The 27171-nt window shown below is 38.4% G+C and overlaps 1 protein-coding gene across 2 annotated transcripts in view; it reads left to right on the top strand.

The window, feature by feature from the left end:
* The window catches only part of LOC136748257 (talin-2), a 130130-nt gene that overhangs the window by 27546 nt on the left and 75413 nt on the right, over positions 1-27171 (top strand). For both annotated transcript variants that reach the window (XM_066701857.1, XM_066701856.1), the window contains exon 2: positions 15849-15897. The gene's annotated coding sequence lies outside the window, so the exon portion shown is untranslated. The remainder of the gene's footprint in view (positions 1-15848; positions 15898-27171) is intronic.

The following is a 27171-nucleotide window of genomic DNA, read 5'->3' as shown; positions in this document are numbered from 1 at the left end:
CAAGAATAAAATACCAAATTAGCTTCTTTTAATTAGATTTTAGATTTTTCAGATTTTGCTTCAGTATTTGTGAAACATTTTAATCATACTTGACAGGTTTACAACAAAACCAACAAGACACATTTGGTATTAATATGTGGTGTGCTGGAAAATCCTTGTTCTGTTTTATTTGGTTGGATGGTATACGTTGAGAAAAGGTTTTGCTGAGTCCAGGGACTGAAGATGATTAGATTGGATTACCCTTGCCAGACTCCAAGGACAAATAAAGGTGTTTTGCTAATGGAGTGTTTGTGGAGTATGAATCTCAACTAATGCATTGTAATCAGATCATGTTTAAAGTAGTAATTTTACACCAAGCTTATGGAGTTTAGCCAGAAGCTGAATCTCTGAAATACATTTTTTGTTTTGTTTCTTGTATATATTTTGGAGTAGCTTTCAAGTTCCCTCCAATAACTAACTTAATTTATTTTTTCCAACACAGTAACTCAATGAAATCCTTGACTGAATTCTCAGCATAGCATAAAAGAGCCTAAATATAATAAGGTATGCTATGTAATGCTCTCCAGCAGACTTATAATAGCATGATTTGTGGCTGTGGTGCCATATGTTAAGAAAAGGTCCAAGTCTAATATTGGATGACTGCTTCTGCACAACCTGAAGGAAAAGGCGGACTTCAAATTGGTTTCCTTATTACTGCCACTGAAATGACCCTACGTGTAACAAAGTAAACAAAATCTCCCTGCATTGGCATTGTGCATACCTAGCTTTTCTTGAGGTTAAAGTAGGTAAGGGAGAGGTGTTATTTTTAAGCATTTCCAACACATAATTACCTCATCAGTGATGAAGCTTAGTCCACCCACAAACTGTAACATCAAGCAAATTGGCGAGAATGCAAGGGCAAGAAAGTACATAAATCAATTTTGGTCCCAGATGTCACCATAACCTGGTGAGCAGGAATTACACTGGAGCTGCGTAGTCCTGCTTTATTTCACCCTAACTGTATGCCATGATGTAATGGTGGATTCATTTTAACTTTTCTGAACAACCTGATTTACATTATTTGGTAATTTGGCAACCACAGAAGACAGAATCACACTCATTTGCTCTACCTCTGTGTTTAAAAACCATAAACAAATAACAGAAATGATGGAGTCACATTGTGTTCTTCAGAAAGCTCTTATGAATGCTTCATAATCAAGGCACTGCTACAGTGATGTTGATGAGCACTTAGTTGGGTACAGCACATTTTAAGCAACTGGTTTTGAAAATGTTTTTCTGTTTTTGCAAACGATCAGTTTTTAATCTGCTTTAAATGTAATATGCGTTATTTGTGTTTTATGTATTAATTCCTTCATTTTTGTCTGAAGTTCACTATATTGCATTTTCTGAAAAATCTGTTATTCCAACAGCTGGAGCAGCTCAGAAAACAACATGCACTTGACAAGTTTGCACTTTCGTTTTTATTGTTTTGGTTCAAGGCAAAGTCCTGTTATTTCAGGTTTGTTGGATAATTTGGAGAAATCATATGTTGACCAAACCCATCCTTATAACTCAAAGACACCCAAAAGTGCAAAAATCATTGTCAATGATCAGTTGAGGCTCCCTTTTACAAGTTTTACCCACTCCGTGATGGACTGGGGTGCAGTGCCCTGAGTCAGGCTATCCCTTGGTCTGTTCTCAGTCTGTGTGGCATCTGCTGGAGGGTGGCCCAAGGTTCGACTGAATCCAACAGGCCAGATCTACTGAAGCGTTCTGACTCCCAATGAAATGCATCAACTGGAAACAATGCAGACTTTAGGCTGTTGCCAACGTGGAAGATTAATAAGTTCACTGAGCAGAAACTAACTAATTACCTCATTAAGCCACGCCACATTGTAGACTCCCACCAGCTTAAGCACTTTCTATTTGAGATGATCCTTAGTGTCCACATGTATCATTGTTCCCATCTCCTGAGTGATGGCTCACATAATGGGATGCCGAAGCCCATGCTGCATAGGTGATAGTTGTTCCCCCCGCCCCCCCCTACGAACTTGCATGATTGAAAGAAACGGTCTACATTGGTTGTAAGCTGGACCCCATATAGAATCATCCCTGTCCCACATCCCACATCATTTTTTTTGTTTTTTGTTTTTTTGTGAGTATTCAAAGCAAGAAGTGAATAACACTTTAAAGTGATGTGATTATATAAATGTCCGCGCCTGCTTACCATATGGGACTGAACAGTAGATGCAACTGTTAGCAACAGGTATATCCAGCAATGTATAACTGTGCTAATGCAGAAATAGTTCTTGTTATACTGAATGAGTGGAGATTATTTTTTTCTTCTTTTCTTGAATCTGTGTTAACTCCAAGGATATCCTCTCCCTTCAAAGAGCTGATAAAACTCCACAATGAATAAAGGCGTCACATATAGGTTACACTTGTGTCAAAGTCATCTCCTTCAAACAAACAGATTGATAGCCAAAAATAGCCAAAGGCCCTTTTCCACAAATTAGTCTCTCTCTCCCCCTTTCTCATTCTCTTTTCATGATAATTGTATTACACTTTTATGATGAGTTTTAGCTATAGATATATAATGGGGGGGGAAAAAACTGAACCATGCCAATCAAAGCATAATTCATTACAGGATGATTTCTGTAGGAGAAGGAATAAAACGGTCTGTACAGTATCCTACAACATAATAAGTATAATATGTCTATATGGAGAAAATCTGGACCATTTTAATCAGCAGACCCAATCATCAGATATGGAAAGTATCTTGAAACTTAATTGAAATACTGTGTCTAGTTGTACCAATTCCATGTTAAAGCAAGTATCTCTAAGCTCTGTGTATCATTTAATGCTGTGACAATGGTCGGAAACCTTTATTATGTAGTGGGCTGCAATATTTAATTAATATTCATCCACCCTGTCTAGTGGATCTCCTCCCTTTTTATAGTCTTGTGACATTCATTTCCTTAAGAGTCTTGCCATCATGTCAGTTGTTTTCCCCGATTTAGCAGCCACACTGTGCACTAGCGTTTCATTTCTCTGGTTGAGATGTACTGATTGCTGTATTCCCAGAACAAGAAATCCTCTATCATTCTTTAAAGTCTTGCTACATAACCAAAATTCTTCATCTCGCTGTCTGCGTTCAGGGAATCTGTATAATGTTGTAGTCTTTTGTATGTATTCTGAGATAAACCGGTAAAACATGTAAATAAAATTTATATTTAAGAAGAAAATACCCGATACAACTGGGAGAAACAAGATTGACCCATTTCCAAGAAGAACAGCAGTCATTATTCAGTATTTGCATTCCGGGTCAATGTGTGTTGTGTTCCTCTCCACACTTTTGCACAGTGATTTAGGAAGCATTCTTACAAGTGAGTTGTCAAAAAAAAATGTAAATAGTAAAATGTAAAAATGACTGGGATTATTCCAAATTTGAAGTTCAGCTCTGGATTTAAATGAAGCCTTTTCTGGCTGAGAGTAGTTAGGCTACATTCATGAGCGATAAGAAAAGGAAGTTCAGGAAATTGATGGTAAATCAAATGACCATTTAAAGATCTTGGTAAAGTCTGAATTTTGAAGGCTCCTGCTTTATTTTAGCACACTAAATCATCTGCTTTAGTTTTTTTTCTGCAGGTCTTTATAAGCCCAGGTCTGCAGGGAAAATTTTTGTTGTTTTCATTCTGAAGTATAGCGCTTTCTTCACAATGTCAATAGCTTTCTCGTCTAATCTTTTTGACTAAAGCTTGAGTGAGCAGCATTTGAACAGGAAATTAATGTTATTTAAGTATTCAGAAGGCAAATACTCCCTAGAGTTCATGCTTTGCCGACGAAAGTAATGAAATGAGATCAAACGCCATAACGGAGCAGGATCAGATAGTGTATTGGATATTGATATGATAGGACTTTGGAGGGGGTTGTACTTATGTGTTTGCAAGTAAAATATGTTTTGAAGGGGGGCTGGGTCCTGTTGACATCTCTTTTGCTGAACTGTAGGTCATTCAAATTGTTCCTTGGACAATTTGTGGAAATCTGACAATTTGATCTCTGCAGTTTGTGCCCTGTAGTAATCCTTCCAGCTTTGACTAAAATCCCCTTCCATGAGCATGGTAATCTTTGCAGTCTGATCTGAAACAAGTTCATGTTCTGCATGCTTAAGGTATGAACCATATCAGCTTATCCAAATTGGTATTTAATTATTACAGGCCTATTAAAGGGTAGTGCATCACAGAAATAGTCTGTTTTAAAGCTTTGTGCAAAGCACTACTCCAGAGCAGAGCATATCCTTTCTGATAATATATATGTGGGTGTTTGTTTATTGGCCAAAAAGCTGTAGCAATCCATTCACTGAACAGATACACTGAGATGTTGATATCCCTGGTCTAAACTGCTATGTTGTGACTGATGCAAGGAAAATGTCACAAATTTGAACTGGGGACATTTTAGTACCATTTGCTATGAATAAGTATACAAGGAAGCCCACATGGTTTAATTACATTTCTGACTTTAATTGTGATGAGCCTCAAACCTAAAGAGACTTGTAGAGTATTTCTGATGTAATGGTGTGTTTGGATATTGCTCTGGTTTGAAATTTTAGTTTTACCAGAATTGGCCATACCATAACTGCTACCATCTCAGACCATTCCTTACATGAAAGGAAGCTTTTGCAAGTCTTATTGAGTCTTATTTGTAAATCTATGGAAATGAGCATCTTAGTTTAAAAAAAACTTACCTTATTGCATTGTTCTTTCTAGTCCTCTTTCAGAGCATTCAGATGCCCAAAGGTTAACTAGCAGAGGGGATTACATTTCACTGGATTGATTAGCCATCTTTGCAAAGCATTGGGAGCTATGATCCTAATCCCTTGTGGTTGATCATCCAGAATGACTGATAAATTACTTTTTAAGAGGTTTTCTAATCTGGTTAGATAACGACAAGGTTAAAGCTACTGTTTCTTCAGAGCATCCCTTAATTCCTCTTGTGTATTAAAGCATCACTTCAGCCAGACACTACATTCATTCTCTGTTTGAAGCACAATGATCTGTAATACAATGGCCTGTAGGAATGACTGATACAACCTTAACTTAATTGTAGCTGACTTCAGTTAAAAGTGAATGCTTTAATGCAAAATTGCCCGGTTTCCTCCAAATAGTCATTCTTCTTAATGCGTTACTTCAGTTTATCATTGCTGTGATTTTTCTTTGTGGTTTACATTGTAAAGTTTTATATGTGCATACGTACATGCATACATACGAACATGCATGTTTTCTCCCATGCTTTTTGTTTTCGGTACTGTGGGGGATGTGGTTTGTCCCTTTTGACATGTCTTTAGAATAGTTTGCGTATCTAATAAACTAAACAAAAAATGTGTATGTCTGTGTTAAATCTTTAAAATGTGTGAAATTCTTGCTGAAATATCACCCTTCACTCCTAAATTGTTTTCACATTCCAACACATTTTAATATTTTTCTGAACTTTGATGTGTGGCCCGGGGGCCGTGTTTTCGGTATTTGTCTCCCTGCAGCTCTGAAGTGACTGCATCAGGTAGCAATGCTGTGTTTCATTTCTAGACCGAGTATTCTTAAATGTGACTGGATGGATCAGGGCTGAACTTGCAGAGGTGATGTTTCCTGCTACTTTTGAGTTTTTGTATGGAGGTGTAGAGCACCTGAAAGTTGGTGAAGCTTCTCCTTGTTCTTTGTGACAATAAATATGCCATTACTGATCTTGGTTGAAACAAATATTTTAAAAACCTCCACCATGTTTCATATACAATTCATTTTTCCCCTTTAGTGTTTCTTGACTTTAAGGGTGTTTTACAAAAGTCTCTTAATGTACTGAAGTCAATCTTCTAGTAAAGCGCATATCCTATAGAATACTTCAGTCCATGAGTTTCATTCTGCAGCAGTCCACACACTCCCGCACTGTACCCGATAGCACAGGGTTTCAGAAGATGTTCCTGTTTATCAGACATCACGCCCGCTCCCTGTGACAGCCTCAGTAACTTGCTGTGGGACTGATCTGGTTACGCAGAGGGATCTCTTTCATAACCCCCAGCCACCCTGCATCAGTCACAGCAGTGCCAGCGAATGGGTTTCTGTTGATGACACCATCGGGAACAGAGACAAAAGTTCCCATTATCCACATAGTCTTGGGTTTCTGCTGCCTCGAGACATCACGTGAGCATACGCACACTAAGTAGGATCTTTCTAGTAATCATTTACAACTAAAGTGACAGTATCTCATAAGCAAAATAAATAGCAATATTTAAAAGAAGGGAAGAGTGCATGGTGAGAACAGTGGGGGCAGGAGTACTGACTTTCACTTTCATAGTACTGTTATATACATTTCTTTTTAAATGATAGTTGGAATTACAAATTTAAATTTAAAATGAATGTTGCAGACACATTACATGCAAATACTTAGTCTTCCTGCAGCACAAATATTCCACCAACTCCACAAACGGAACACACCCAAGCACCACAGAAGTTAATTAACATTGCACTCTAATTTTAAGACGGCCTTTTTTTAAATATATTTGCGTAAGCGCATTTGCATCTGATTTAAAAAGAACAAAACACTAAAAATATGAAAATTGCAAATCAATTAAAAATATTTTTTTCTTTCTACATAATTGCTTTAATCTGTAACTAACAACGGTGTATAAACATGCCAGTTATTCAGTAGCAATATTTTTTTTAAAGGTTAAAGAACCTGCAATAGATTTATACATATAAATAGCTTATACATTGTTTATGCCTTCCTGTGTGTTCGTACATTTGTTTAAGAAGCCTGTAATCCGTATCATTTTTATTTCAACAATTATATAGAATAGAAAAATGTACACATTTTGTGGCTTTCATATTTCCTGTAGCACGGTGGGTTATGGACATATACATTATTGTCCTTCTGAAGACTTGTAGTGTCCTCATCTTCTGAAAAATGCGCATTTCAGAGGACAGCTTCAAAACAGAATAAAAAGATCATGGGTAACATCTTTGTGATTTTGTTTTTGTTTTTTACTTTATTAAATCTATCAAGTGTAGTTCATACCATTCTTTAAATGAAGAATTGAAATTTGGTAGAAAACGCTAATCCTTGCATTTGTGTAGGATTTTTTTTCTTTCTCTTTCAGAGATGTGGTTTTCCGGACATGTGGCAGTATTAAGAGATTAATACGAGTCTCCAAATTGCAATCATGCTATGAGAAATGCTAATTTAAAATCAGTATCCTCCGTTGTAACTCCCAGTGATAACTACTAAACAGGCTTGCAAGGATATTATTCTTATTAACTTTAGATCTCTCCAGGGTTATGCCTTCATTCAGCTGAAGCCAGACACTTTTTCTCCTCCAGAGATGATCCATTGCTTCCACAGTAATAAACTCAAAATCATACATTACCTTTTGCAAATCTCTGTTCTTGTCTCCTTGTACCTTTTGTTGCCTGGAGAACAAGCATGCACTGCATCATCAGACCAATGTTAAATATGCCTTCTTTCTCTATATATTGAATTTGGAGAGAAAATTACTTGACGCCTAGGCTAGATGTTTGTTGGGGGAATTGTGGAAAAGCTAAAGTTGTATTAATCAACCATTGATTTAAAAAAAACTATTGATGGTTTCAAAAGTACTTGTCACTGATTTGTTAAAAGGTTTGGTGCAAAGAGGGAAAACTCCATATTCCATCAGTTTACAGCCTAATGTTGGTGATGCAGGAGATATTAGAGCCAGTTGTGCATAGAGGACACGTAGCTGTCAAACAATGTGACAATAATTCAGTGCAGTACAGAGGTTTATAAACATCCACAGCCTGCAGCAGATTCTTTGCTCAGTTTACGGCATTCATAGGCGGTCACCTCCTTTGGCACGGTACCCCTATCGTTTGGGTTGGGCTTAATGGGTAGTGCATTCTGGTGGCCCAGCGACCTCACCACGTTGGCTTGGAAAGCTTGTCAAGTCCTGCTTTTGTGGCTGATTTGATATGGTACCAAGATATGACTGCAAACCAGGGCAGTGACTCAGGACAACCTCTGTGTTACTGACTGTAGGCTTTATACTGCATGTGTCGTATCAGTACCGATTTGGAGAAACGTGGCCTGAAGGCTTACACTGCAGGAATTGTACAATGACTCTGCATGACTGTCTTTACACTGAAGAAGCAGCAGAATGTCACAGTAGATTTCTTAAAGGCAAGATCCTTTTGGAGGAAGAACAGTAAGGCTCTGCACAGTGGGAGGGTGAAAAAAAGTCAAATTTAAACTTTGGAGGATAGATGCAATGAAATGCATACAAGTACTGCATATTTGCTTTGATGCCAAAGACATGTAGCTGGGTCTTGGTTTTTAAAACAAATAATAAACATCACTGACTTTTACCAGAGATAATGGAGTCTACACAGGAATTGTCCCTGCAATTTGGTGTTGTTGGAGATATATTTTTCCTTCTAATCAATCTTGATTTCATCTCTCCAGCTGCTGGATGTGTAGCCCACTGTTTATTGAAAAGTTCAGCACACTGAGCTTCTGCTACCAACGTTGTGATTTGCCACCATGCTGACTTGGAATTGCATGACGTAATTACCCAATAATTAAACAACATTATTCAGTGCTATTATTAGTTGTCAGATACAGTTTGTGGACTGTTAGAGCTATATATAATTGATCCTTCAAAATACACTCACCTAAAGGATTATTAGGAACACCTGTTCAATTTCTCATTAATGCAATTATCTAACCAACCAATCACATGGCAGTTGCTTCAATGCATTTAGGGGTGTGGTCCTGGTCAAGACAATCTCCTGAATTCCAAACTGAATGTCTGAATGGGAAAGAAAGGTGATTTAAGCAATTTTGAGCGTGGCATGGTTGTTGGTGCCAGACGGGCCGGTCTGAGTATTTCACAATCTGCTCAGTTACTGGGATTTTCACGCACAACCATTTCTAGGGTTTACAAGGAATGGTGTGAAAAGGGAAAAACATCCAGTATGCGGCAGTCCTGTGGGCGAAAATGCCTTGTTGATGCTAGAGGTCAGAGGTGAATGGGCCGACTGATTCAAGCTGATAGAAGAGCAACTTTGACTGAAATAACCACTCGTTACAACCGAGGTATGCAGCAAAGCATTTGTGAAGCCACAACACATACAACCTTGAGGCGGATGGGCTACAACAGCAGAAGACCCCACCGGGTACCACTCATCTCCACTACAAATAGGAAAAAGAGGCTACAATTTGCACAAGCTCACCAAAATTGGACAGTTGAAGACTGGAAAAATGTTGCCTGGTCTGATGAGTCTCGATTTCTGTTGAGACATTCAGATGGTAGAGTCAGAATTTGGCGTAAACGGAATGAGAACATGGATCCATCATGCCTTGTTACCACTGTGCAGGCTGGTGGTGGTGGTGTAATGGTGTGGGGGATGTTTTCTTGGCACACTTTTGGCCCCTTAGTGCCAATTGGGCATCGTTTAAATGCCACGGCCTACCTGAGCATTGTTTCTGACCATGTCCATCCCTTTATGACCACCATGTACCCATCCTCTGATGGCTACTTCCAGCAGGATAATGCACCATGTCACAAAGGTCGAATCATTTCAAATTGGTTTCTTGAACATGACAATGAGTTCACTGTACTAAACTGGCCCCCACAGTCACCAGATCTCAACCCAATAGAGCATCTTTGGGATGTGGTGGAACGGGAGCTTCGTGCCCTGGATGTGCATCCCACAAATCTCCATCAACTGCAAGATGCTATGCTATCAATATGGGCCAACATTTCTAAAGAACGCTTTCAGCACCTTGTTGAATCAATGCCACGTAGAATTAAGGCAGTTCTGAAGGCGAAAGGGGGTCAAACACAGTATTAGTATGGTGTTCCTAATAATCCTTTAGGTGAGTGTATATAAACAAGCTATTTCAGGCAATACAAGATCAAGATTAAGGTTATTTTGCCGCCTCCCCCCATGTGCTATGAATGTGATAACAGATAAAAGTGATGTTTTTTTGTGCTTTAAATAATTTTGAGGTTAAACTATATAAGTTCAGTTTGGTTTATGCTGCACGTAGTTAAAAAAAAATATATATATATATATATATATATTTTTATAGTTAATAGACATTCTTCAGCCTCTGAATGTATACGGTTTTCTTTAGTTTCCAACAATGTTTCGAGCTGTGGCATTTATGAAAATGTTAAGGTTTGACACCTGTATTCTGGGATTTGGAATTGCATTTATTTTTATATATTTATTTTTGGTAAGGCTTTTTTTGATTGACAGTTCCTCAGGAAAATGATTGACAGAATATATTAAAATAGATATTGTAAATATTTTTTTTTTTTTTTGCATGACATCTTGAACATTGCTTGATGTTTAAATGCAGAGACCCTGTATATGTTGCAGATATTGTTTACAGGGTGCTGCACTCTAAAGCAGACAGCCACCTGTCAAATGGCTAAGCTCTCAAGTGCTGGCTTTGCAGTGCTACTCTGCACAAAGCTGCCAAATGACATGGAAAGAGAGGACGGTCTCTGACGGTGTCCACGTGTAGGTTAAAGGTGACCGATGCTTTGAAATGAAGCCCAGTAGAAGTTTGAATTGCAGCAACACTGAGAGTACTTTCTGAGAGTACTCTGGTCAAAGGGCCAATCAGGGACTAGATGTTCTGGTGATGAAAGCAGAGCAAAAAAAAAAAAAAAGAACTATCGTTCTGTTCTTCGTGGTCTCTGGTTTGAAAATGTTCTAGACTAAACTGTCGTACTAGAGTGCCTCCTGACCACCGTGAGATGGTTTGGTTTGTCGCTACTCAGAGATTCTCATAATAACTGGTTTTGGTTTAAGATGGGTATACTGGTAATATACTATATTCAGAATTATGAAGTACACATTCTGACAACAGGGTGTATGAAAATAGCATTACATTGACCTTGGTGGTCAAGGTGCCTATATTGTGTTCCAGGAGGAATGAATGTGCCATTTCTATCGCGAAGAACACATGCTTTTTAAGCAAATCGTTGTCCACCCACCTCCACTATCTCAGATGTTTGTATGTATATGTAGTATCTATCCATCCGATATCTTCATCTAAGCTAATATACACTCACCTAAAGGATTATTAGGAACACCATACTAATACTGTGTTTGACCCCCTTTCGCCTTCAGAACTGCCTTAATTCTACGTGGCATTGATTCAACAAGGTGCTGAAAGCATTCTTTAGAAATGTTGGTCCATATTGATAGGATAGCATCTTGCAGTTGATGGAGATTTGTGGGATGCACATCCAGGGCACGAAGCTCCCGTTCCACCACATCCCAAAGATGCTCTATTGGGTTGAGATCTGGTGACTGTGGGAGCCAGTTTAGTACAGTGAACTCATTGTCATGTTCAAGAAACCAATTTGAAATGATTCGACCTTTGTGACATGGTGCATTATCCTGCTGGAAGTAGCCATCAGAAACAATGCTCAGGTAGGCCGTGGCATTTAAACGATGCCCAATTGGCACCAAGGGGCCAAAACTGTGCCAAGAAAACATCCCCCACACCATTACACCACCACCACCAGCCTGCACAGTGGTAACAAGGCATGATGGATCCATGTTCTCATTCTGTTTACGCCAAATTCTGACTCTACCATCTGAATGTCTCAACAGAAATCGAGACTCATCAGACCAGGCAACATTTTTCCAGTCTTCAACTGTCCAATTTTGGTGAGCTTGTGCAAATTGTAGCCTCTTTTTCCTATTTGTAGTGGAGATGAGTGGTACCCGGTGGGGTCTTCTGCTGTTGTAGCCCATCCGCCTCAAGGTTGTACGTGTTGTGGCTTCACAAATGCTTTGCTGCATACCTCGGTTGTAACGAGTGGTTATTTCAGTCAAAGTTGCTCTTCTGTCAGCTTGAATCAGTCGGCCCATTCTCCTCTGACCTCTAGCATCAACAAGGCATTTTCGCCCACAGGACTGCCGCATACTGGATGTTTTTCCCTTTTCACACCATTCTTTGTAAACCCTAGAAATGGTTGTGCGTGAAAATCCCAGTAACTGAGCAGATTGTGAAATACTCAGACCGGCCCGTCTGGCACCAACAACCATGCCACGCTCAAAATTGCTTAAATCACCTTTCTTTCTCATTCAGACATTCAGTTTGGAGTTCAGGAGATTGTCTTGACCAGGACCACACCCCTAAATGCATTGAAGCAACTGCCATGTGATTGGTTGGTTAGATAATTGCATTAATGAGAAATTGAACAGGTGTTCCTAATAATCCTTTAGGTGAGTGTACATTCAAAAACATACATACAGTACTGTGCAAAAGGTTTAGGCAGGTGTGAAAAAATGCTGTAAAGTAAGATTGCTTTCAAAAATAGACATGTTAATAAATTATATTTATCAATTAACTAAATGCAAAGTGAGTGGTCACACCAAATATGGATTTGATGTAGATTTTTCTTCTGTTCACTCACTTTGCATTTAGTTAATTGATAAATATAATCTATTAACATGTCTATTTTTGAAAGCTTTCTTACTTTACAGCATTTTTTCACACCTGCCTAAAACTTGCACAGTACTGTACATGAAAATTAAAGATAGTACATCAGATGGAGTCACAGCAACTATAGCAAATAAGGTGCTGGATTGTAATACGCTTCAATTGTGAGCACTAGAAGTAATGAAACTCGGTGCTTCTGATGCAGCCTTTATTAAAGGACCGTGTGAAGTGGTGATGTACTGGTGCTAAACATGCACAGCATGAAAATCAGAGTTGGGGCATGTGTGGTGTCCAAACTTGTGGAAAATGTATTCAACACAATCTTTGTCTTTAGCAGATTGAACCGTCTTCAAATGAAAGCAAACATTCCTCACAAGCACTTAACTCTTCTACAACTTCCCAGATTGCAGTCAGTGTTCTTGTCTTCATGTTATTTGGCTGGTGAGCATTTGTTAAAAGGTGTTTTAATATGGTCATGAGAAAAAGCTGTTTATTCTGCACTACAGTTTTAAGTGGATTTTTTATTTGCTTTTAGTGAACTGGTGTTCAAATGCACCCTTAAGAGCTCTGCTTTTTACTTTCCTTTGATCTGGTTCTTTCAGCCTCAGCTATTCACATAAGTGTTGCCATTTTTGTTATCAGCAGCTTCCTGTGTGTAGGTTGCAGCTTTCCAAGATTTCCCAACCGGTGAGAGAGAACAACAAGTTCTGATTGAGTCTTTGATACGAGTATGGTTTATATGCTCTTTATTTCAACTTACATTTGTATTTAATTTTGTTGTCTAGATAGCCAGTTTAGAAAGCTGACACCAGAGTCGTTGCTGCCCCACCCTTCTGCAAGATCTCTATTGGTATCATTATAAACACAAACATTTTATTATTAATTGGGGAATATAAGATGCATAAACACTGTGCCAGCTTCTGAACCTTTTTTCAATGCTTAAAACAGACCCTTATTTCAGCTTGTCTGTTCCATTTAAAAAGAGAAAAATTAGTGACTGTGGCCCTTGATTGAGCCCAGAATTTCTGGACTGTAAGTCCTTCACTTTGCTTGTTTTCTGCATTTACCGCTCTTTAAGCTCATTACTTTAATCAGGTTAAACTAAGAGGCTCCTCCAGTGTTCCCTTTTCCTCCACAGTCCTTCAGAAAACCTAGCACTTCTCTAATGCAAGGCCCTCGACAGCTCCTCGGCTGACAAGCTCCTAAAATTGGGAGCCATTCTTTTTCCTTAACGGCTTGTTCTCGTCATGAGGGAAATAGTTTCTAATCAGGGTAAATATAGGGCAATAAAGCTACACTCCTGAAACATTTATTTCTAAATGTCTTGTTGAAATTAGTGTTAGTGTGCAATACACACGGTGGTATTTAATTGCAGCCTTTCTCTCATAATGACCTACTTCTAATTAATGTCAGGCCACCAAGAATAAAACATTATACTGCTAGTATGTCTCTGTTCTTGAGCGCCCCTTATTAAATTGAATGACATATTGCAAACTTCAAATGCTTTTGGGCTATGAATATGCTTTGTATTACTTTTGCTCTGGTATAAGTCTCCTAGGGATGGTGCACCAGTTTTTAGCTGATGTTATTTTAAATACAACAAACAAACAAAAATAATAATGGGGAGCTTACATTTTATATGAGCATCTTCACAGTGAAAATGTGTTAGAAAGACATAGGTGTTTTATTATCAATATTCTTTTACTGACTGGTTATTTTATTTTAGAATTAAAGGCAAACTTTAATTTTGAGTTCAGTAATACTGACTCAGCATAAAGTAGAGCAGAACTAGATGAAGGAAATTAATATAAACTTCATTCACTGCTGTCCTCTTCCTTCACAATCCAGCATCTGAAAAGTCCTGTTAGTTCTTACAAACTACATCTGTATAGTCTTCAGCCAAATCAGTGCCTAATTTTGCTCTGGAGGCATACTCCACAAACCCATGACACATGCAGGTATGCAATTGAAAGCAGTATCTTAGTTGCAGGAAGCCGGTATGGAAGGAGCTCTGAGCCTAGATTAGGAATTACATCTGACTTGAAGTAAAGAGAACAGATAAGTATCAAGCAGCGCTGAAATAAATCCTTGAAATGTGCTTTTGCAAGGCTCCATGACCTGTAGTTATTGTCTGGGGCAGAGGAATGGCATTTGTGAATGGCATGATCTGACTTGATAACTGGTAACCGGGGTCCTTATTAGGCTGATGGCAATTTTTTGCCCGTACACTAGAGATATGAACTACTAAAGCAGAAATTACAGGATTTAGTAGGCTGTGGTGATGCTGTACCCAGTTGTCAAATGAGGTATTCCAGTTAAATCAATATATAACTGTTCACTGTATTGGCTTAATAAATACATTGTGCTGCATAGGACAGCTCACTTTCTCATCTAACAGATTGGCAGAAATGTTTCTCCTGTAATGACATTTTCAGCTCTGTAAAGACTGTTTTTAGTTTGTAGACAATTTCTGATAAGGTAGCCAAAGGGTGACACTATTATTCTAATGTTTCCAACTACAGCTCGTGTGACTATAATTTTATGTCAAAACTTTTTAAATTGACAGTCCATTCCAAGCTTATAATTTTTTTACCAATACTTATGTGAAATAAAGTAGAACGTATTCTTACTGGAAGTATTTGATATATACAGTTAGGCCCATACATATTTGGACAGTGACACAATTGTCGTCATTTGGGCTCTGTACGCCACCACAATGGATTTGAAAGGAAGCAATCAATGTGATTTAAGTGTGGACTTTCATATTTAATTTGAGTAGTTGAATCCAATCTGAGTAGAATCCAATTTGAGGGTAGTTACATCCAAATTGGGAAAACGATGTAGGAATTACACCCATTCTTATATGTGGTCCCCTAATTTTTAGGGGCTCAAACATATTTGGACAAACTAACATAATCATTAATTAAATTGTGAGTTTCAATACTTGGTGCCAAATCCTTTCCAGTCAATGACTGCCTGAAGTCTGGAACCCATAGACATCACCAGATGCTGGGTTTCTTCCCTGGTGATGCTCTGCCAGGCCTGCACTGCAGCTGTCTTTAGTTCCTGCTTGTTCTTGGGGCGTTTGCTCAGCTCTGTGCACAGGTTTTCATCTGACGTTTTGAAAAGGTCATGTCAGGCGTTTAGTATTATAAATGTGTTGACAAGCCAGACCATTTTTTAATATAAGCCTAACATTTCAGACTACAAATTTCTTCCTAGAGTTTGATTATATACAAGCCACACTGTGTGGTAAACCTGCATTACCTGTCAAGTATTCCCAATGAAATGCTGCTTGTCCCTAAATGTAATTATTTTATTCAGTAATCAGTGTTCTGCTTTTCTGTTCTTAACTAGCTCTGTTTTGTTTCTTTCAGCTGTAAATATCCTGCAGAATCCTTGTGCTGCATTATCCCCTGCATTACGGTAAGAATAATCTGATTTACACTTTGACCAATTATTGTTGTATTCTAACCATCAGATGTTCAACAACGGCCCGAATCTATGAAAAGCTTTAACAAGGCTTAGGAAGTCTTTCTTTCAGCCCCCAAAATGTATTCTTTATTTTTCAACATGACTTGAATTTTGTATTTTAGGTGTTTGTGGAAATGGCCCAATACTCATGAAATATTGTTTAGCTCTCAAACTGCTATGCGTTTAATACATGGGAGTCTGGTGTTAAAATTGCGTAATGATTTGTAATGGAATACAATATATTGTTAGTTTTTTTTTTTTTTTTAAAAGGCCCATTCTTGTACTAAACATGGTCTCAATCCTCTTAATGGCATGGCACTCTATATAAAATGGCCTGACGTTCCAGATTGGAGCTGACAGAAGAAACCATGGCTGGGATTTGCTGAACTTCTGGTTGCCTCGGAAACCTGCGGAAGTGGAGCATGAAATACTGAGCCCAGAAAGTATTAACTGAGCGTGGCAGCCTCCTTCACGTGCTCTGTTTTTGCTTCTTTTAAATCCTCTGGCTATTGTTACAGTTTAAGAAAGTCATGAAGCTAGGCATCTGCTTATTGTTTTAGGTTTTCTAACTTAGATGCGTACAAAGCATTAGAAAATAATAATAATTGGTTTCAAATTGTGGTTAAGTTTATATAGATGTATAAGTGTTTTCTGATTTTAGGACATCTTGTTGGTTTTGGAAACCATTTTCTATTGGTTACCTGGCTTGCAGTCATATTCTAGGCTCTTAACATGTTCCAGGCAGTTGGTTAGTACAGATGTATATTAAGCACACTCCTGTACTTGAGCGGGTTCCTCAGAGCTAGGATTGATGCTCTCTGGAGTGATCGTGTCACTTTACACCGTTACATTGGAAGTGCCACAGTTTTGGTAGTGGGCCTTTTTAAATGTTTCCTGCTTTGTTTTTGTGGTCTGTTTATGTATTTATTTATTTTACTGTTTGAGCTATGGGTGTTAATGTGTGTTTCAAAGCCAGGTCCAGTCTGTGCAATGCCAGGGCTAGACTGTTTCTGTGAACCTTGCGCCTGGGCACCAAGTGACCCTGAATCGAGCCGTTGTACCTTTTTGATCTGGTTGAAGCTTTTGAACAATGCCTGCACGAGATGAATCGCCATGATTTAAGGTTAAAGCAGGTAGAATGTGCAAAGTGAAAGGTTTGCATGTGGAAAGATGAAAGACAGTCTCTCTGCTGATTCTCTGCAGTTGTGGTATCATTTCATATTGGAAGCAATTATTGCACATAACCAATTTCACTGGTTTATTTTCAGGTGTTTATTTTTCTTTTTCCTCTGAGTGTTTTTTGTAATCCTAAGAATTTTTTTAACCAGATGGTTACAGAACATCAAGACTGAGTGACTCTTATCTTTAGCATGTCTTTCATCGAGCATGTCTACTCGAGGCACACTTTTACATTGTCTGGTTGAAAAAGTGATGCATAGGTGTGTGTGTGTATCTAGCCTATATCTCTATTATTTATATATGTGGTTATGAACATGTTTTTGTTTGTTGTGGATTTGAAATGTCGGTTGCAAAAAGAGTGCATACCTGCAGTACAAGCTTGTAGCACTCTTTGCCTGTCGGAGGGGTCTGGAGTTAAAATGCAAGCCATGTGAGTTGTAATGGGTTTCATCTGTCACTGCAGTACAAAACCTGGCAGCATCAGAGCCCTTCGAGAAAAAACAAAAAACACTTTCATTTCTAAAGGAAAGCATGCTAAACAACAGGAGTCGTATCTTTTTTTTCTTTTGCTTTGATTTGTTGCCAGTCTATCGGATGGCATTCCATGCGTTACTGAAGGTAAAGTTGGACGGTATCCTCCCACCAGCTTCTGTTATCTGCCTGAAGGTATTGCATTCTCTTGCCAAGCGACACCTGCAGTACAGTGCAGTGTGCAGGACCTGGAAGATGTTCTCAATTTCTGCTTAGCTTGTAGTTTACCCATACGCGTGTGTAAGTGAAGCTTAAAATTGGTGTGCTGACCAATATCGGTCTTACTATTTTATAAGGGCCTTTTTTTTTTGGAACAAGGTCATTATTTTTTTTTATTAAGATTTTTTTATTTTTGTTATAATTGTTTATTCCCTGCCAGGTGGTTTTTAACAGGTTATGCTAAAACAGTCAACTGAAAAATATTTTTTTATAAATGGATGCCTTACCTTGTGAACAGTTGCTGACCCCAGCAAAAATTTAAACCTGAATCTGAAACTGTTATTACCTGATTTGGAAAAACAAAACATATGTAAAAAATACCCCCTTAAATAAAGCAGGACTGAATTAAACATTTATGACTGAGGTCATAAAGAGAGAAGTGGGTGGATACACAAATAAGCAAACTTTAAAAACGAAGTATTTCCCTGACGGGGATGTATATTAGAAGTATTATTTAAGTGCACGGCACTAACTTAAACGTTTATCTTTGTAAATTAAATGTTTTTTCTCTGCTAAACAGGCTTGTGCTTTGGCTAACTGAATTGCCCAGCAGGGTCTTCTTTACAGTTCATTATATGGATTGTGTGTAAGAGGAGAGGAGGAGTGTTAAGTCAACTGGTTTTAGTTCTCCTCTGATCTACTGGCCTCTGCAGTCTGCATTATTCTGAGTAGCGCCCTTTTCTTTAATAAAACGTGCAGTCTGAAGTAAATGTTGGGAATCGGATAAATGTCATTGACTTAGGGGAGTGTCTCTGTGACTTGCAGTAAATGTCTCTCTGTACATAAACATCAGGGACCCTGGCCATTTGGAAACTAAACTTAAGCCATATTTTGTAGGAAGAAAAAAACTGCAATGGCAAAGCAAAGGAAAACCACAACTCCCAGAGCACAATTGCAAATGCGTATGTTCTTTGTCGTCTGGTTTTACTTTCTTAATTTTGTTTATTTTATTTTCTACCCTGCAGTTGCATAACCTTTATCTCATCAGATTACAGTTCAGAACAGTCGAGAGTCATGTCAGTGGAGACTCTATGGCCTGTCAATGTATACTAAGCATGTGAGGGGAATTGAAGCCTTTTCTTGCTTGACTGCTTTATCTACTTGCTGTCTTGTTTTGTTTGGTTGTGTTATTTCTCCTGGCTGTGCGAAGTTCTGCTTTGTTTCCATGCCAAGTCTGATTCTGATAATTGGTCTCAAGCACTAATTATCTCTGGCCAGCATCAGGCTCCATGTGCCTGTAGTTTCTGCTTTAACTGTATCAAAGCGCAGGTTGTGCCAGCTGCAAACCAAATGCCAGTGTTTGCTGTTAAACTGCAGAGGAGGGTTTTACTTTGTCAAGCCTTACTTTATGACTGTTTCCATAATTTTTCTAGTTTTGGCAAAATGAGGTAGTAGTGCAGTGTATTATTTCGTAATATAATCAGAAATGCATGTGTAGTAGGAACTGTTTGGCCGAATAAGTTATAACCTGATTGACTTTTAGAATATGCCAGTTTGCCAGTGTTGCCCATAGGATACAGCATGGATAGCAAATGTAGCCTTTTGAAGGAATTATATTTTATATCTAATTATACATCAAGAGGGAAAGTAATTTTTAGTGACCTCAGAAATAATGCTTTGATCTGTTTTGTACAAAGCACAGTCTGTATATATTCCATTTGTACAATTACAGGACATCTACAGTGTGTTTAACATCCTGCATATCAGTGCTTCATTAACCTCCACAAATTTGAATGTAACGGTACAAAGTCCAAAGTCACACACATACCAGCTCCTCTCTCCAATACAATTTGAAGTTCATTATAGTTCTTAATAACTCAATCCTCTTAAACACCTAGGCACTGGAAACAGATGTTTGCTGCATAACAGCAGCCAGGACAAATATGAATCATTATTGCTCTGTCATGAAAGTAAATATTATTCTGATTTAGCCGACTTAATGGCTGTATCACTCCTAATTACGTTGTTGAAAATGTAATTTAGTTCAACGCACAGATGCAAAAATGTCAAATTATGAAAGCTGCATTCACCGGGCAGTTTGTCTGTTGTGCCTTCCATTCGAACTGCATATTATGCCCTTCTAATTCAGCAATTTACGACCAGCTAAAATAGAACATGCTTATTTTTGTGATGGAAACCTTAAAAAAAAAGTTGGTTCTTTATTTCGCTCTGGGCTTGAACCATGAAAGACTGCTGGGGGTGAATGATGTGGGATTGAAGAATTTAAGCACTCCTACATTTTTTGTGTTCCCTCCACATTCCCAGAAATAATGTGCAAGTGAGACAGAGGTGCAGCTTACATCAGTGTTAAGGAGATATCAGGCATGCTTTTAAAGGTCTTCTGCTTAAACTGCAGTCCTTCCTTGTTTGTTTTGTATGTTTGTCAAACATGTTATCAAGGACTGGTATGGCTGGGACTTTTCCATGTGCTTTCAATCAATCTGAGTTTTTATTTTTAATCAGGCCATCAATGGTGCACCAACAGCCATTTGTTATCCTGAGCTCCTCATTGCGAGACTGACTTGTATTGAGTTACGCATTTCAAAGAAGTCACAAGATTTGCTGGATGACAAGTTCTGTAGTCTTAAATAAAGGTTAAGTTGCTCTTGGGGATATTAAAGAAAATAGGCCAAATATTTTAAAACAGGCTCGTGTTTCTTTCAAAGGGCAAGTTTAACCTGTCTTCCACAAGTGGAATGTATTTATGTCTGTTCTAATTTTTTTTTTTTTACGTGATACTAAACATTATTTTACCTTTTGACTGCACCTGTTAAGAAGTGTATCCTACTTGGTTATGGACTGAGCTGGCATCACTTGTTGCCCCCGTTTTAAATGGCTTAACGGCCCACCCATTCACTGCAGCAACCATAGCAACTAAAAGTAGAGTCCGTGATGCAGACATATTTAGTCAACAACAGCTCTTCTAGAACAGTTTCCTCCTCGTGAAAACTGTTTTAAACCCCCGGGAGTCATAGAGGTTAGAGGCAAATATTGATGAAAGAAGACATGCAATATTGTGTAGATTTATGCCAGCATGTTTTGTTTTGTTTGTTGATTTAAGTTTGGAATGCAAAAAGAAATACATGTGCACTACAGATTCCGCCACAATTCTTTTTCACAAACAGTCTTCTTACCTGAAAACACAGTTCATCTCCTCTTGGAAGGGTATTTGTGCAATATCAAGTTCCACCCAATCATCTGCTTCACAGATGGACAAAGTTGGTTAAAACATTTTATTAAGGATTCTCAACAAAAGCTTATACAATGTTTTGTGCTTTATACATTTCCGTGGTACTATTTTTTTAATTCAGTTCATGTGTAATATTAAAGTTAACAAATAACTTCAGGCATGGATGTTCAGACCAGCAATGTAAATGTTCTATCATTTGTAGTTATTTCATTAAAACTACAATTAACAGGGTGTTCTCACTTGTACATTTGAATGTTTTATAATGTAAAGCTTGCTTTGGGAAACTTTTGATGATGGTTTAGAGTCCTGTCTGCTTAGGCAACACACATCCTGCTCTGTCAGGATCTGTGGCCAGCTTGAACTCGGCGGAAATCTAAGGTAAACTAAATAGAAATCGTAGGGAAAACTAGACTGAGTTTAAAACGGTCTACACAGCCTTGCTCATCAGAAATTAAATGTTTAGTTAGCCGAATTTCAAGTGTGTGTTCCACTATAGTCTTGAAATTAATGCAGCTCATTTTTAGGCTTAGCACAGATACCCACAGATGCCTTCAAATAACTTTCAGGTGCCTGTAATTCATGTGGGAATGCACTGATAAAATAATAGCTCAATCCAATTTGTTTAATGCAGCTTCCTCTAGATTGTCTAGAGTGGAGATTCCAGAGTGCCTGTCCTTAGAAATGTTCCTAAAATGTGGTTATAATTTTAATGGTAGTCTTGGCATGGGTTGTGCCTAGGTTTCAATCCACTGTTTCACTCTACATTTCTCAAGCTGACATTAGGCTTTGATGGCTCTTTTAGCACCTACAGATTGAGCTATTTTGTCCCCTGGAGTTGCTGCATAGCAATGTAGCTAATGGCCTGGACATAGATATGGATAGAGATTTGCATTGCCTACATTTCAGGGCACACTGCAGAGGCAGTACTATATTTGAAAGAGCACTGATAGCTGGAAAAATGGCCTTAGGTTGGAAAATAAATTAATTGCATCTTACGCAACTAATCTGCTCTTGGAAATACAACTCAATTGACCTGTGGCAGTTTGGTGTCAAGTAGTATTGCAATTTACCCATAAGTTGACCATGAAAACAGTTCAACATAATTTTGTGTTACTTGTGTAAGTGCTGTTCAGTCTTCATTCCCTGCAGATTCTGCATACCAGAGGAATCATTACTGATGAATGATAAATGATGGAAATGCAGTACTTGAAATTCTTGTAGTCAATGTAACATTTTATGTAGTTGTTAGATTGTGAAACCTAGTTTTATGGGCCTTGTAACACCTTCAGAAATCTGTTTCTTCAGTTTGGAATGTCAGTACTGTACCAGTGAGTGAGTTGTGCAAAATAAGCAAAAAATGCTGTAAGTTTCACCCACACTGGACATTGTAGCATAGCTGTATTCTGATGGATGTTTAATTGAATAAGTTATGTTTTTCGAAAGAAACCAGGTTTTTGATTAATAACACATCTTAAGATATCAATGCTTTTTTGAAAATGTTTTGAATAAATAATTTTGTAACCTGCCTTAAGACATCGTATTGTATTTTTAAACTGGACATCCAACAGTTTTCTGGGCTTTCTCAACTTAAAGGAATAAGATCAAAGTCAGAAATATGTTTGCCCAACTAACCTGAACTAAGCTAGGCCCCAGACAGTTTGAAAGTGACTCATTTATTTTCATTACAACGATTAGACTACTGACTCTGCATTTTCAAATGGCAAAGCAAACACAAATGTCACACAATGATTTTTTGCTGAACTTAAAAAGAGCAGTTCCTATTAAAGCATCATTTTCATTTTTATTCTGGGCTTTGCACAGTACCAAGCAATATTGACATAATTACAAATGTATAAAAACATGAACAATAGTGTTTTAATATGTATTCATATGCTACAAAGCATGCTTTTCAATACTAGATTAATATCTGTGTGAGGGATCAAGACTGGCAGCACGCAGCCTGTAAGGAAGAAGGAATTACTTGATACAGTAAACTAATATTTGTGATTTTCTTTTTAAAACATGTATTTAGTTAATCCATTGATGTACTGTGTGCTCTCCCAGACGCTATCCACACTCACTTTCTGTATGGAGACCTAATCCATGGGGCTAATATTGTTTTTTCTGCGGAAGTATCGTCAGGGAGGCTGATCTTAGAGGAAGGAATAGTTGGCAGCAACTGACTCAAGGTTACTGTAAGTGCAGGATGGCTTCTATATACAAAGGCCAGAGAAACAACTGAGAACTTTTGCCTTGGGGATCAGTGGCATATTAATTTCAAACTCTGAAATAAATCTGCAAGCAAAACTGGATAATTTTTTTTCCTTCCTAAAACCATACTGTTAATCTTAATCTGTTATACTGTAGCAGTGCAAAGTGGTGTAAAAATTATCAGTGGCGATTTGCGTTTGTTTCTTTAGCATTACTGTCACATGAGTGCTTTTCAACTGCTGTCACTTCAAATCTGTTGCACTATTTGGTTTTGTGTGGCCTTGCTATTATCCTGTTGATTATAGTGTATTACTGCAATTATAACCTGTATCCTACGTTAGGGCATAAACATATGAGTCAGATTTGCTGGAGGAAAAAATTAACAACTCCCCACTAAATAGGTAGCAGATAAGATATCCTTTTACAGGCCCAGGGTCTGCCCCCTTTCCATTCCTTTTTGTATATTGAGTGTTCTGCCAGTACGTTTTGTAATGTAGTGTATAGTGCTTGTCTCATTTGGGATTACAGTATTATTGTACAGTGGGACCAGCATTGTCTTTTAAATAAAGTTCAAAAGGAGTCCATGAGCAAGTTTACGTATTTATAGTATATTCAGAGGAGAGGTTAGTTTCCCCCCCCCCCCCCCCTCCATTTAAATAGGCTTCTTGCCAGCCCTAAGCACCTACGCGCAACAAACAATGCATTCAGATGTCTGTTGGCGGATGATATGATCAGATGACTGTGATTCGAGCAGCCTGAGACGCATCATACCTGTACTTTTCAGTGACTTGCCTGATTTACTGTGCCAGCTGTCTGCCCAGACATAAGAAAGATGTTATTTACATACTCTTCAAAGATTCTATATTTACCTGGTGATTTTAAATAACGTCTACACTTGTACAATAGGTTTTTCACTGCCGGGGGTTACAAAGAAAGTGCATGACCTGACTGGTGTCTGGGAACACCTCACAAAGGAAGGGTGCAAGTTCAGACATATTCCAGGGTGAGAAATGACTTGGAGATGTCACGTTTGTTCCCCCCCAGTTTGTTTTTTGTTCTTGTTTTATTCTCGTTAATAATTTCAGTAGTTTCCAAGTACAGCAATAAATTATATAACAAATTGACCAGCTGAAACTAGAGGGAAGCTTTGAAATTTATGACTGAAGATGTTTTGTCTGTATAAATAGCCGTAGCAGTATCTATTTTTCAGCATCTGTATCACTACACAAAGCGGTTCAACTTTTTTTTTTTTTGGTGGGGTGAGGTTGGGTAGACCATGTGTATTGGTTTTCTTACGCATCATAAACTACTCACCGTTTCTATGTCCTGTAATGCATAGGCAAAATGATTAATGTGCCTTGACTTGGGATTGCCATCCTGTCCCCAAAGTACTGTACAGGGAAGCATCCCTCCAGGCAAGGGTGCTCTTTGCTGGAGTTTTCTCTCCTCAACAGAAGTCTTGTGTGCTGAATAAGATAACCTTACGCTGAGGATCCGGCTGCCTTGAAGCAGACAAAGCAAAGAAAATGTACTTTGACAAATGACTCTGAATCATTGGAACAGCAATAATTTTCCCTTCCAAAGAAGGAACGGCTTGCAGTTCCCTTGCATACACACACTCTTCCTGGGAGATGTATCGAAGGTGACTCGAAATATGCAACTTTGAGATTTAATATATTACTGACCTAATTAAGGGAAAGAAATCAAGAGGCTTGAATCTAGCCCAAGTACGAGCAGTGTAACATGGTGCCGAGCTAGAAATTGGGTCTGTGTGAGACTCTTCCATTTGCCCTTTAGCATAATCTGTCTGGTTCTCTTTTGCTTTTGCCTGAAATCCTTTACATCTGTTTAATACTGAGCCCTCCAGCCTCTCACTGATGTGCTTTATGGAAAATCCTGCCCCAGTGTGTAAACAGCCGCTGCCTGCACATAACTTGGCTGGGCATAATTTAACCTCTTGCTTCCTAGTTTAGGATCCCTGGCAATTGAGGCCATCCACATACAGTTTTGATCAAGAGGTACTTTATTTTCTGGGAGTCTACAGTGAGAGGTGGCCTCATCTCAAAGGGTAATGGGTATTCCACTAAATGCATTTTCTTTCTCTACTTCACCTCGTCCATGAGAGAGTGTGCTAGATTTGAGCACTCTCCAGTTGGAGGTGCTCAAAGTGAAAGGCCAGGACCGTTCCCTTAAGATAGATTCGACTTCCTCGCCCCGTACGAAATCCTGGGCAGAAAGGGAGCAGCAAGGCTTTCAAGTCCTGGAAAATTAAGAGCTTCCTGATGCCCACCTGATTAGTCGCATGTGAGTTTGATCAGGAGTCACAGGCCAGTGAGCGAGCGAGCGACCTCCCTGTATTGCAGTGTAACTTGCAGGCTGAGTTATGCTGGAGTGAGGTTTGTGTGTTTGTTTGTGTGTGTTGGGTCTGGTTCTGCAGAGACTGCCATAAACAGTCTGTGAGCTTCTGAAGAAAGCATCACTGCCGGGCAAAACAGATTATCAGGACCAGAGGGGAGACCAGCCTGGAGCACAGGGGGATTTTGCAACAGATGGCTTTCTACCCTTCATGCTCTCATACCCAAAGAATCCTTTGTCCTTGGGCCACTCATTTCATAGTGGCAGGTGTCCTTTATTTATTTTGGTTTGTTCTTGTTATTTGGGGGATTTGGATTGATGCAGCCCTACTATAGATTAAACATTATAACGCATCAGTGTTTGGGGGGGGGGGGGGATTGTTAGCACATACCATTTTACCTTTCACTGGAATGCAGGAAATCAAAAGCTCTTAAAGTGCTTTAGTGTAATGGAAGAGCTTTCAAGAGCCAGAAAGTTTTAATTCTTAAATGTATTGAATTTGTTATTGGCAATTGATTAGTTATTCTAATTTTGTTTATCAGATCAGATTTTAAATGTGCTTCTCAGATTTTTACTTGGTTTAATGCACTAATTTTCCATTAATCTTGACCCAAATAAATCAAACTGGATGTTTCAATGCAAACATCTTGTATAACAACACAGGTACATCTCTACAGATGAGAACACTGTATGTTTCTACATGGTGTCAGGACAGAAGGTTCATATTGGTTAGTGCAGTAAAATCACTCTTTTCTTAAATGAATGTACTTTGTACTAATGTCTCAGAGGAACTGGATAAATAAGTGCTAGAGGACGTTCTACATTCTTGGATATTTTTAGAACATCCTAAACGCCCATACACTAAGAGAGCTAATTTGTCCCATAGACAAGGGTGGGATTTTTATTCTTGCCAGCAACCTCTGTTATAACTGCATCATCTCGACTTAAAAGCAACAGTGCAAACCATTGTTTCACTGAGCGAGCTGCAAAGGTAGGATCATTGTCCACACCAAAATGAAGGACAGCTATAAAATTGCATCCTTGACTTAATTAGCGGTCTTACCCTAAGCGGACCAGAATTAAAGTTGTGTTTTTAATATCCAATATGTAAATATTTTTAATGAGTTAATGAGAGTTAAATCTGCATCTGTCATTACTTCTGCACCCAGGGCATGGGGCTTGAGAAATGTTATTAGTACTCATTTGAACATGTAAGTACTGAGGGAGATTTCAAAGAAGGATTCATGGCTCATTAATTGCCTACATTTTTTTTTTTTGTAGATCCTGCTAATACTTAGATCTCCTCCTCCTGGTACATGTAAATGTAAGGTTAATTTCTTTAAATGTCTCCCTTTTCCCCACAGTCATTTATGTTATGTGATGCTTTATTAAACTTCCCTTTTACTGCTGCTTTTATCCAACTTTCGAGAACCAGGTCGTCTTGTATTACTTTGTATGTTACTTTGCATTTAGGTGTTACTCATGACGAGATTTCATCCTTAAAACTTGTATTAGTATTATAATTATTGAAGAGAATAATG

Source organism: Amia ocellicauda, chromosome 4 (assembly GCF_036373705.1).
Source record: "Amia ocellicauda isolate fAmiCal2 chromosome 4, fAmiCal2.hap1, whole genome shotgun sequence".
Taxonomy (NCBI): Eukaryota; Metazoa; Chordata; class Actinopteri; order Amiiformes; family Amiidae; genus Amia; species Amia ocellicauda.
The sequence above is the reverse complement of the archived record's forward strand: the minus strand, read 5'-3'. Positions and strand labels throughout refer to the sequence as shown.